The sequence below is a fragment of the Phyllobates terribilis genome, unplaced genomic scaffold (assembly GCF_046119375.1).
Source record: "Phyllobates terribilis strain yellow unplaced genomic scaffold, ASM4611937v1 Scaffold_1__5_contigs__length_1240528914, whole genome shotgun sequence".
Classification (NCBI taxonomy): Eukaryota; Metazoa; Chordata; class Amphibia; order Anura; family Dendrobatidae; genus Phyllobates; species Phyllobates terribilis.
Genome location: NW_027362761.1, coordinates 1,003,074,429 through 1,003,086,284, shown reverse-complemented (window position 1 = coordinate 1,003,086,284; position 11,856 = coordinate 1,003,074,429). Strand labels below are relative to the sequence as shown.

General features: G+C 28.4%; 3 non-coding genes across 3 annotated transcripts; all 3 read right to left on the bottom strand.

The window, feature by feature from the left end:
• Positions 1 to 1,503: 1,503 nt before the first annotated feature.
• Positions 1,504 to 1,575, bottom strand: TRNAC-GCA (transfer RNA cysteine (anticodon GCA)). Its single transcript has one exon. It is a non-coding gene; the product is annotated as a tRNA-Cys (tRNA).
• A 3,685-nt stretch (positions 1,576 to 5,260) lies between these two features.
• Positions 5,261 to 5,332, bottom strand: TRNAC-GCA (transfer RNA cysteine (anticodon GCA)). Its single transcript has one exon. It is a non-coding gene; the product is annotated as a tRNA-Cys (tRNA).
• Positions 5,333 to 10,959: 5,627 nt separating this feature from the next.
• Positions 10,960 to 11,032, bottom strand: TRNAY-GUA (transfer RNA tyrosine (anticodon GUA)). Its single transcript has one exon. It is a non-coding gene; the product is annotated as a tRNA-Tyr (tRNA).
• Positions 11,033 to 11,856: the final 824 nt, after the last annotated feature.

Sequence of the window (11,856 nt, the reverse complement as noted above, 5' to 3'; positions counted from 1 at the left end):
AGACAACGTTTTTCGACCTTTTGGCTGCTTTTTTAAATAGATTTTATATGAAGAAAGCACATCAATATGCATTCAACGTTATATGCCTAAAATGTTTTAATGGATAAACAAGTAACAAAGCTAGAATTATTTGGTTTAAAAAGATTTATCTTCAGGGCGCACTTGGAGTTGAACCAAGGACCTCTTGATCTGCAGTCAAATAGCTCTGCCACTGAGCTATACCCCCAAAACTTAAGTAATGCACACTCTTTTTTTTTTTTTTTTTTAAATTACATTAAAGCTTTAAGAACTTTACAAAGTTTTACATTGTGATTATTTTTTCTTTCCGATGCATTTTTCTTCTCTAAAAATTTTTAATGAATTCAAAAAGTACAGACAAATAATCAGGAATTTTTATTTTACAAGTCAATTCTTAGTTTTAGTGTCTTACAAAATGCTAAAAGTATCATCTTATAGTTTTTTTACATTGACTTTTTACAGACAACGTTTTTCGACCTTTTGGCTGATTTTTTAAATAGATTTCATATGAAGAAAGCACATCAATATGCATTCAACGTTATATGCCTAAAATGTTTTAATGGATAAACAAGTAATAAAGCTAGAATTATTTGGTTTAAAAAGATTTATCTTCAGGGGGCACTCGGAGTTGAACCAAGGACCTCTTGATCTGCAGTCAAATTCTCTGCCACTGAGCTATACCTCCAAAACTTAAGTAATGCACCCTCTTTTTTTTTTTTTTATTTTTTTAATTACATTAAAGCTATAAGAACTTTACAAAGTTTAACATTGTGATTATTTTTTCTTTCCGATGCATTTTTCTTCTTTAAAAATCTTTAATGAATTCAAAAAGTACAGACAAATAATCAGGAATTTTTATTTTACAAGTCAATTCTTAGTTTTAGAGTCTTCCAAAGTGCTAAAAGTATCATCTTATAGATTTTTTACATTGACTTTTTACAGACAACTTTTTTCGACCTTTTGGCTGATTTTTTAAATATGCCTAAAATGTTTTAATGGATAAACAAGTAATAAAGCTAGAATTATTTGGTTTAAAAACATTTATCTTCAGGGGGCACTCGGAGTTGAACCAAGGACCTCTTGATCTGCAGTCAAATTCTCTGCCACTGAGCTATACCTCCAAAACTTAAGTAATGCACCCTCTTTTTTTTTTTTTTATTTTTTTAATTACATTAAAGCTATAAGAACTTTACAAAGTTTAACATTGTGATTATTTTTTCTTTCCGATGCATTATTCTTCTTTAAAAATCTTTAATGAATTCAAAAAGTACAGACAAATAATCAGGAATTTTTATTTTACAAGTCAATTCTTAGTTTTAGAGTCTTCCAAAGTGCTAAAAGTATCATCTTATAGATTTTTTACATTGACTTTTTACAGACAACTTTTTTCGACCTTTTGGCTGATTTTTTAAATATGCCTAAAATGTTTTAATGGATAAACAAGTAATAAAGCTAGAATTATTTGGTTTAAAAAGATTTATCTTCAGGGGGCACTCGGAGTTGAACCAAGGACCTCTTGATCTGCAGTCAAATGCTCTGCCACTGAGCTATACCCCCAAAACTTAAGTAATGCACACTCTTTTTTTTTTTTTTTTTTAAATTACATTAAAGCTTTAAGAACTTTACAAAGTTTTACATTGTGATTATTTTTTCTTTCCGATGCATTTTTCTTCTCTAAAAATCTTTAATGAATTCAAAAAGTACAGACAAATAATCAGGAATTTTTATTTTACAAGTCAATTCTTAGTTTTAGAGTCTTCCAAAGTGCTAAAAGTATCATCTTATAGATTTTTTACATTGACTTTTTACAGACAACGTTTTTCGACCTTTTGGCTGATTTGTTAAATAGATTTCATATGAAGAAAGCACATCAATATGTATTCAACGTTATATGCCTAAAATGTTTTAATGGATAAACAAGTAATAAAGCTAGAATTATTTGGTTTAAAAAGATTTATCTTCAGGGGGCACTCGGAGTTGAACCAAGGACCTGTTGATATGCAGTCAAATGCTCTGCCACTGAGCTATACCCCCAAAACTTAAGTAATGCACACTCTTTTTTTTTTTTTTTTAAATTACATTAAAGCTATAAGAACTTTACAAAGTTTTACATTGTGATTATTTTTTCTTTCCGATGCATTTTTCTTCTTTAAAAATCTTTAATGAATTCAAAAAGTACAGACAAATAATCAGGAATTTTTATTTTACAAGTCAATTCTTAGTTTTAGTGTCTTCCAAAGTGCTAAAAGTATGATCTTATAGATTTTTTACATTGACTTTTTTCAGACAACGTTTTTCGACCTTTTGGCTGCTTTTTTAAATAGATTTTATATGAAGTAAGCACATCAATATGCATTCAACGTTATATGCCTAAAATGTTTTAATGGATAAACAAGTAACAAAGCTAGAATTATTTGGTTTAAAAAGATTTATCTTCAGGGCGCACTCGGAGTTGAACCAAGGACCTCTTGATCTGCAGTCAAATAGCTCTGCCACTGAGCTATACCCCCAAAACTTAAGTAATGCACACTCTTTTTTTTTTTTTTTTTTAAATTACATTAAAGCTTTAAGAACTTTACAAAGTTTTACATTGTGATTATTTTTTCTTTCCGATGCATTTTTCTTCTCTAAAAATCTTTAATGAATTCAAAAAGTACAGACAAATAATCAGGAATTTTTATTTTACAAGTCAATTCTTAGTTTTAGAGTCTTCCAAAGTGCTAAAAGTATCATCTTATAGATTTTTTACATTGACTTTTTACAGACAACGTTTTTCGACCTTTTGGCTGATTTGTTAAATAGATTTCATATGAAGAAAGCACATCAATATGCATTCAACGTTATATGCCTAAAATGTTTTAATGGATAAACAAGTAATAAAGCTAGAATTATTTGGTTTAAAAATATTTATCTTCAGGGGGCACTCGGAGTTGAACCAAGGACCTCTTAATATGCAGTCAAATGCTCTGCCACTGAGCTATACCCCCACAACTTAAGTAATGCACCCTCTTTTTTTTTTTTTTTTTATTACATTATAGCTATAAGAACTTTACAAAGTTTTACATTGTGATTATTTTTTCTTTCCGATGCATTTTTCTTCTCTAAAAATCTTTAATGAATTCAAAAAGTACAGACAAATAATCAGGAATTTTTATTTTACAAGTCAATTCTTAGTTTTAGTGTCTTACAAAATGCTAAAAGTATCATCTTATAGATTTTTTACATTGACTTTTTACAGACAACGTTTTTCGACCTTTTGGCTGATTTTTTAAATAGATTTCATATGAAGAAAGCACATCAATATGCATTCAACGTTATATGCCTAAAATGTTTTAATGGATAAACAAGTAATAAATCTAGAATTATTTGGTTTAAAAAGATTTATCTTCAGGGCGCACTCGGAGTTAAACCAAGGACCTCTTGATCTGCAGTCAAATGCTCTGCCACTGAGCTATACCCCCAAAACTTAAGTAATGCACATTTTTTTTTTTTTTTTAAATTACATTAAAGCTATAAGAACTTTACAAAGTTTTACATTGTGATTCTTTTTTCTTTCCGATGCATTTTTCTTCTCTAAAAATCTTTAATGAATTCAAAAAGTACAGACAAATAATCAGGAATTTTTATTTTACAAGTCAATTCTTAGTTTTAGAGTCTTCCAAAGTGCTAAAAGTATCATCTTATAGATTTTTTACATTGACTTTTTCAGACAACGTTTTTCGACCTTTTTGCTGATTTTTTAAATAGATTTCATATGAAGAAAGCACATCAATATGCATTTAACGTTATATGCCTAAAATGTTTTAATGGATAAAAAAGTAATAAAGCTAGAATTATTTGGTTTAAAAAGATTTATCTTCAGGGTGCACTTGGAGTTGAACCAAGGACCTCTTAATCTGCAATCAAATAGCTCGGCCACTGAGCTATACCCCCAAAACTTAAGTAATGCACCCTTTTTTTTTTTTTTTTTTTAAATTACATTAAAGCTATAAGAACTTTACAAAGTTTTACATTGTGATTATTTTTTCTTTCCGATGCATTTTTCTTCTTTAAAAATCTTTAATGAATTCAAAAAGTACAGACAAATAATCAGGAATTTTTATTTTACAAGTCAATTCTTAGTTTTAGTGTCTTCCTAAGTGCTAAAAGTATGATCTTATAGATTTTTTACATTGACTTTTTTCAGACAACGTTTTTCGACCTTTTGGCTGATTTTTTAAATAGATTTCATATGAAGAAAGCACATCAATATGCATTCAACGTTATATGCCTAAAATGTTTTAATGGATAAACAAGTAACAAAGCTAGAATTATTTGGTTTAAAAAGATTTATCTTCAGTGCGCACTCGGAGTTGAACCAAGGACCTCTTGATCTGCAGTCAAATAGCTCTGCCACTGAGCTATACCCCCAAAACTTAAGTAATGCACACTTTTTTTTTTTTTTAAATTACATTAAAGCTATAAGAACTTTACAAAGTTTTACATTGTTATTATTTTTTCTTTCCGATGCATTTCTCTTCTTTAAAAATCTTTAATGAATTCAAAAAGTACAGACAAATAATCAGGAATTTTTATTTTACAAGTCAATTCTTAGTTTTAGAGTCTTCCAAAGTGCTAAAAGTATCATCTTATAGATTTTTTACATTGACTTTTTCAGACAACGTTTTTCGACCTTTTGGCTGATTTTTTAAATAGATTTCATATGAAGAAAGCACATCAATATGCATTTAACGTTATATGCCTAAAATGTTTTAATGTATAAACAAGTAATAAAGCTAGAATTTTTTGGTTTAAAAAGATTTATCTTGAGGGCGCACTCAGAGTTGAACCAAGGACCTCTTGATCTGCAGTCAAATAGCTCGGCCACTGAGCTATACCCCCAAAACTTAAGTAATGCACACTTTTTTTTTTTTTTTTTTTTTAATTACATTAAAGCTATAAGAACTTTGCAAAGTTTTACATTGTGATTATTTTTTCTTTCCGATGCATTTTTCTTCTTTAAAAATCTTTAATGAATTCAAAAAGTACAGACAAATAATCAGGAATTTTTATTTTACAAGTCAATTCTTAGTTTTAGAGTCTTCCAAAGTGCTAAAAGTATCATCTTGTAGATTTTTTACATTGACTTTTTACAGACAACTTTTTTCGACCTTTTGGCTGATTTTTTAAATATGCCTAAAATGTTTTAATGGATAAACAAGTAATAAAGCTAGAATTATTTGGTTTAAAAAGATTAGTCTTCAGGGGGCACTCGGAGTTGAACCAAGGACCTCTTAATCTGCAGTCAAATGCTCTGCCACTGAGCTATACCCCCAAAACTTAAGTAATGAACACTCTTTTTTTTTTTTTTTTTTAAATTACATTAAAGCTATAAGAACTTTACAAAGTTTTACATTGTGATTCTTTTTTCTTTCCGATGCATTTTTCTTCTCTAAAAATCTTTAATGAATTCAAAAAGTACAGACAAATAATCAGGAATTTTTATTTTACAAGTCAATTCTTAGTTTTAGAGTCTTCCAAAGTGCTAAAAGTATCATCTTATAGATTTTTTACATTGACTTTTTCAGACAACGTTTTTCGACCTTTTTGCTGATTTTTTAAATAGATTTCATATGAAGAAAGCACATCAATATGCATTTAACGTTATATGCCTAAAATGTTTTAATGGATAAAAAAGTAATAAAGCTAGAATTATTTGGTTTAAAAAGATTTATCTTCAGGGTGCACTCGGAGTTGAACCAAGGACCTCTTATTCTGCAATCAAATAGCTCGGCCACTGAGCTATACCCCCAAAACTTAAGTAATGCACACTTTTTTTTTTTTTTTTTTTAAATTACATTAAAGCTATAAGAACTTTACAAAGTTTTACATTGTGATTATTTTTTCTTTCCGATGCATTTTTCTTCTTTAAAAATCTTTAATGAATTCAAAAAGTACAGACAAATAATCAGGAATTTTTATTTTACAAGTCAATTCTTAGTTTTAGTGTCTTCCTAAGTGCTAAAAGTATGATCTTATAGATTTTTTACATTGACTTTTTTCAGACAACGTTTTTCGACCTTTTGGCTGATTTTTTAAATAGATTTCATATGAAGAAAGCACATCAATATGCATTCAACGTTATATGCCTAAAATGTTTTAATGGATAAACAAGTAACAAAGCTAGAATTATTTGGTTTAAAAAGATTTATCTTCAGGGCGCACTCGGAGTTGAACCAAGGACCTCTTGATCTGCAGTCAAATAGCTCTGCCACTGAGCTATACCCCCAAAACTTAAGTAATGCACACTTTTTTTTTTTTTTTAAATTACATTAAAGCTATAAGAACTTTACAAAGTTTTACATTGTTATTATTTTTTCTTTCCGATGCATTTCTCTTCTTTAAAAATCTTTAATGAATTCAAAAAGTACAGACAAATAATCAGGAATTTTTATTTTACAAGTCAATTCTTAGTTTTAGAGTCTTCCAAAGTGCTAAAAGTATCATCTTATAGATTTTTTACATTGACTTTTTCAGACAACGTTTTTCGACCTTATGGCTGATTTTTTAAATAGATTTCATATGAAGAAAGCACATCAATATGCATTTAACGTTATATGCCTAAAATGTTTTAATGGATAAACAAGTAATAAAGCTAGAATTATTTGGTTTAAAAAGATTTATCTTGAGGGCGCACTCAGAGTTGAACTAAGGACCTCTTGATCTGCAGTCAAATAGCTCGGCCACTGAGCTATACCCCCAAAACTTAAGTAATGCACACTTTTTTTTTTTTTTTTTTTTTAATTACATTAAAGCTATAAGAACTTTACAAAGTTTTACATTGTGATTATTTTTTCTTTCCGATGCATTTTTCTTCTTTAAAAATCTTTAATGAATTCAAAAAGTACAGACAAATAATCAGGAATTTTTATTTTACAAGTCAATTCTCAGTTTTAGTGTCTTCCAAAGTGCTAAAAGTATGATCTTATAGATTTTTTACATTGACTTTTTTCAGACAACGTTTTTCGACCTTTTGGCTGCTTTTTTAAATAGATTTTATATGAAGAAAGCACATCAATATGCATTCAACGTTATATGCCTAAAATGTTTTAATGGATAAACAAGTAACAAAGCTAGAATTATTTGGTTTAAAAAGATTTATCTTCAGGGCGCACTCGGAGTTGAACCAAGGACCTCTTGATCTGCAGTCAAATAGCTCTGCCACTGAGCTATACCCCCAAAACTTAAGTAATGCACACTTTTTTTTTTTTTTTTTTTAAATTACATTAAAGCTATAAGAACTTTACAAAGTTTTACATTGTTATTATTTTTTCTTTCCGATGCATTTTTCTTCTTTAAAAATCTTTAATGAATTCAAAAAGTACAGACAAATAATCAGGAATTTTTATTTTACAAGTCAATTCTTAGTTTTAGAGTCTTCCAAAGTGCTAAAAGTATCATCTTATAGATTTTTTACATTGACTTTTTTCAGACAACGTTTTTCGACCTTTTGGCTGATTTTTTAAATAGATTTCATATGAAGAAAGCACATCAATATGCATTCAACGTTATATGCCTAAAATGTTTTAATGGATAAACAAGTAACAAAGCTAGAATTATTTGGTTTAAAAAGATTTATCTTCAGGGCGCACTCGGAGTTGAACCAAGGACCTCTTGATTTGCAGTCAAATAGCTCTGCCACTGAGCTATACCCCCAAAACTTAAGTAATGCACACTTTTTTTTTTTTTTTAAATTACATTAAAGCTATAAGAACTTTACAAAGTTTTACATTGTTATTATTTTTTCTTTCCGATGCATTTCTCTTCTTTAAAAATCTTTAATGAATTCAAAAAGTACAGACAAATAATCAGGAATTTTTATTTTACAAGTCAATTCTTAGTTTTAGAGTCTTCCAAAGTGCTAAAAGTATCATCTTATAGATTTTTACATTGACTTTTTCAGACAACGTTTTTCGACCTTTTGGCTGATTTTTTAAATAGATTTCATATGAAGAAAGCACATCAATATGCATTTAACGTTATATGCCTAAAATGTTTTAATGGATAAACAAGTAATAAAGCTAGAATTATTTGGTTTAAAAAGATTTATCTTGAGGGCGCACTCGGAGTTGAACCAAGGACCTCTTGATCTGCAGTCAAATAGCTCGGCCACTGAGCTATACCCCCAAAACTTAAGTAATGCACACTTTTTTTTTTTTTTTTTTTTAATTACATTAAAGCTATAAGAACTTTACAAAGTTTTACATTGTGATTATTTTTTCTTTCCGATGCATTTTTCTTCTTTAAAAATCTTTAATGAATTCAAAAAGTACAGACAAATAATCAGGAATTTTTATTTTACAAGTCAATTCTTAGTTTTAGAGTCTTCCAAAGTGCTAAAAGTATCATCTTATAGATTTTTTACATTGACTTTTTACAGACAACGTTTTTCGACCTTTTGGCTGATTTTTTAAATAGATTTCATATGAAGAAAGCACATCAATATGCATTCAACGTTATATGCCTAAAATGTTTTAATGGATAAACAAGTAACAAAGCTAGAATTATTTGGTTTAAAACGATTTATCTTCAGGGCGCACTCGGAGTTGAACCAAGGACCTCTTGATCTGCAGTCAAATAGCTCTGCCACTGAGCTATACCCTCAAAACTTAAGTAATGCACACTTTTTTTTTTTTTTTTTAAATTACATTAAAGCTATAAGAACTTTACAAAGTTTTACATTGTTATTATTTTTTCTTTCCGATGCATTTTTCTTCTTTAAAAATCTTTAATGAATTCAAAAAGTACAGACAAATAATCAGGAATTTTTATTTTACAAGTCAATTCTTAGTTTTAGAGTCTTCCAAAGTGCTAAAAGTATCATCTTATAGATTTTTTACATTGACTTTTTCAGACAACGTTTTTCGACCTTTTGGCTGATTTTTTAAATAGATTTCATATGAAGAAAGCACATCAATATGCATTCAACGTTATATGCCTAAAATGTTTTAATGGATAAACAAGTAATAAAGCTAGAATTATTTGGTTTAAAAAGATTTATCTTCAGGGTGCACTTGGAGTTGAACCAAGGACCTTTTAATCTGCAATCAAATAGCTCGGCCACTGAGCTATACCCCAAAACTTAAGTAATGCACACTTTTTTTTTTTTTTTTTTAAATTACATTAAAGCTATAAGAACTTTACAAAGTTTTACATTGTTATTATTTTTTCTTTCCGATGCATTTCTCTTCTTTAAAAATCTTTAATGAATTCAAAAAGTACAGACAAATAATCAGGAATTTTTATTTTACAAGTCAATTCTTAGTTTTAGAGTCTTCCAAAGTCCTAAAAGTATCATCTTATAGATTTTTTACATTGACTTTTTCAGACAACGTTTTTCGACCTTTTGGCTGATTTTTTAAATAGATTTCATATGAAGAAAGCAGATCAATATGCATTTAACGTTATATGCCTAAAATGTTTTAACGGATAAACAAGTAATAAAGCTAGAATTATTTGGTTTAAAAAGATTTATCTTGAGGGCGCACTCGGAGTTGAACCAAGGACCTCTTGATCTGCAGTCAAATAGCTCGGCCACTGAGCTATACCCCCAAAACTTAAGTAATGCACACTTTTTTTTTTTTTTTTTTTTAAATACATTAAAGCTATAAGAACTTTACAAAGTTTTACATTGTGATTATTTTTTCTTTCCGATGCATTTTTCTTCTTTAAAAATCTTTAATGAATTCAAAAAGTACAGACAAATAATCAGGAATTTTTATTTTACAAGTCAATTCTTAGTTTTAGAGTCTTCCAAAGTGCTAAAAGTATCATCTTATAGATTTTTTACATTGACTTTTTACAGACAACGTTTTTCGACCTTTTGGCTGATTTTTTAAATAGATTTCATATGAAGAAAGCACATCAATATGCATTCAACGTTATATGCGTAAAATGTTTTAATGGATAAACAAGTAATAAAGCTAGAATTATTTGGTTTAAAAAGATTTATCTTCAGGGGGCACTCGGAGTTGAACCAAGGACCTGTTGATATGCAGTCAAATGCTCTGCCACTGAGATATACCCCCAAAACTTAAGTAATGCACACTCTTTTTTTTTTTAAATTACATTAAAGCTATAAGAACTTTACAAAGTTTTACATTGTGATTAATTTTTCTTTCCGATGCATTTTTCTTCTCTAAAAATCTTTAATGAATTCAAAAAGTACAGACAAATAATCAGGAATTTTTATTTTACAAGTCAATTCTTAGTTTTAGAGTCTTCCAAAGTGCTAAAAGTATCATCTTATAGATTTTTTACATTGACTTTTTACAGACAACGTTTTTCGACCTTTTGGCTGATTTTTTAAATAGATTTCATATGAAGAAAGCACATCAATATGCATTCAACGTTATATGGCTAAAATGTTTTAATGGATAAACAAGTAAAAAAACTAGAATTATTTGGTTTAAAAAGATTTATCTTCAGGGCGCACTCGGAGTTGAACCAAGGACCTCTTGATCTGCAGTCAAATAGCTCTGCCACTGAGCTATACCCCCAAAACTTAAGTAATGCACACTTTTTTTTTTTTTTTTTTAAATTACATTAAAGCTATAAGAACTTTACAAAGTTTTACATTGTTATTATTTTTTCTTTCCGATGCATTTTTCTTCTTTAAAAATCTTTAATGAATTCAAAAAGTACAGACAAATAATCAGGAATTTTTATTTTACAAGTCAATTCTTAGTTTTAGAGTCTTCCAAAGTGCTAAAAGTATCATCTTATAGATTTTTTACATTGACTTTTTTCAGACAACGTTTTTCGACCTTTTGGCTGATTTTTTAAATAGATTTCATATGAAGAAAGCACATCAATATGCATTCAACGTTATATGCCTAAAATGTTTTAATGGATAAACAAGTAACAAAGCTAGAATTATTTGGTTTAAAAAGATTTATCTTCAGGGCGCACTCGGAGTTGAACCAAGGACCTCTTGATCTACAGTCAAATAGCTCTGCCACTGAGCTATACCCCCAAAACTTAAGTAATGCACACTTTTTTTTTTTTTAAATTACATTAAAGCTATAAGAACTTTACAAAGTTTTACATTGTTATTATTTTTTCTTTCCGATGCATTTTTCTTCTTTAAAAATCTTTAATGAATTCAAAAAGTACAGACAAATAATCAGGAATTTTTATTTTACAAGTCAATTCTTAATTTTAGAGTCTTCCAAAGTGCTAAAAGTATCATCTTATAGATTTTTTACATTGACTTTTTCAGACAACATTTTTCGACCTTTTGGCTGATTTTTTAAATAGATTTCATATGAAGAAAGCACATCAATATGCATTCAACGTTATATGCCTAAATATTTTAATGGATAAACAAGTAATAAAGCTAGAATTATTTGGTTTAAAAAGATTTATCTTCAGAGCGCACTCGGAGTTGAACCAAGGACCTCTTGATCTGCAGTCAAATAGCTCTGCCACTGAGATATACCCCCAAAACTTAAGTAATGCACACTTTTTCTTTTTTTTTTTTAAATTACATTAAAGCTATAAGAACTTTACAAAGTTTTACATTGTGATTATTTTTTCTTTCCGATGCATTTTTCTTCTTTAAAAATCTTTAATGAATTCAAAAAGTACAGACAAATAATCAGGAATTTTTATTTTACAAGTCAATTCTTAGTTTTAGAGTCTTCCAAAGTGCTAAAAGTATCATCTTATAGATTTTTTACATTGACTTTTTCAGACAACGTTTTTCGACCTTTTGGCTGATTTTTTAAATAGATTTCATATGAAGAAAGCACATCAATATGCATTCAACGTTATATGCCTAAAATGTTTTAATGGATA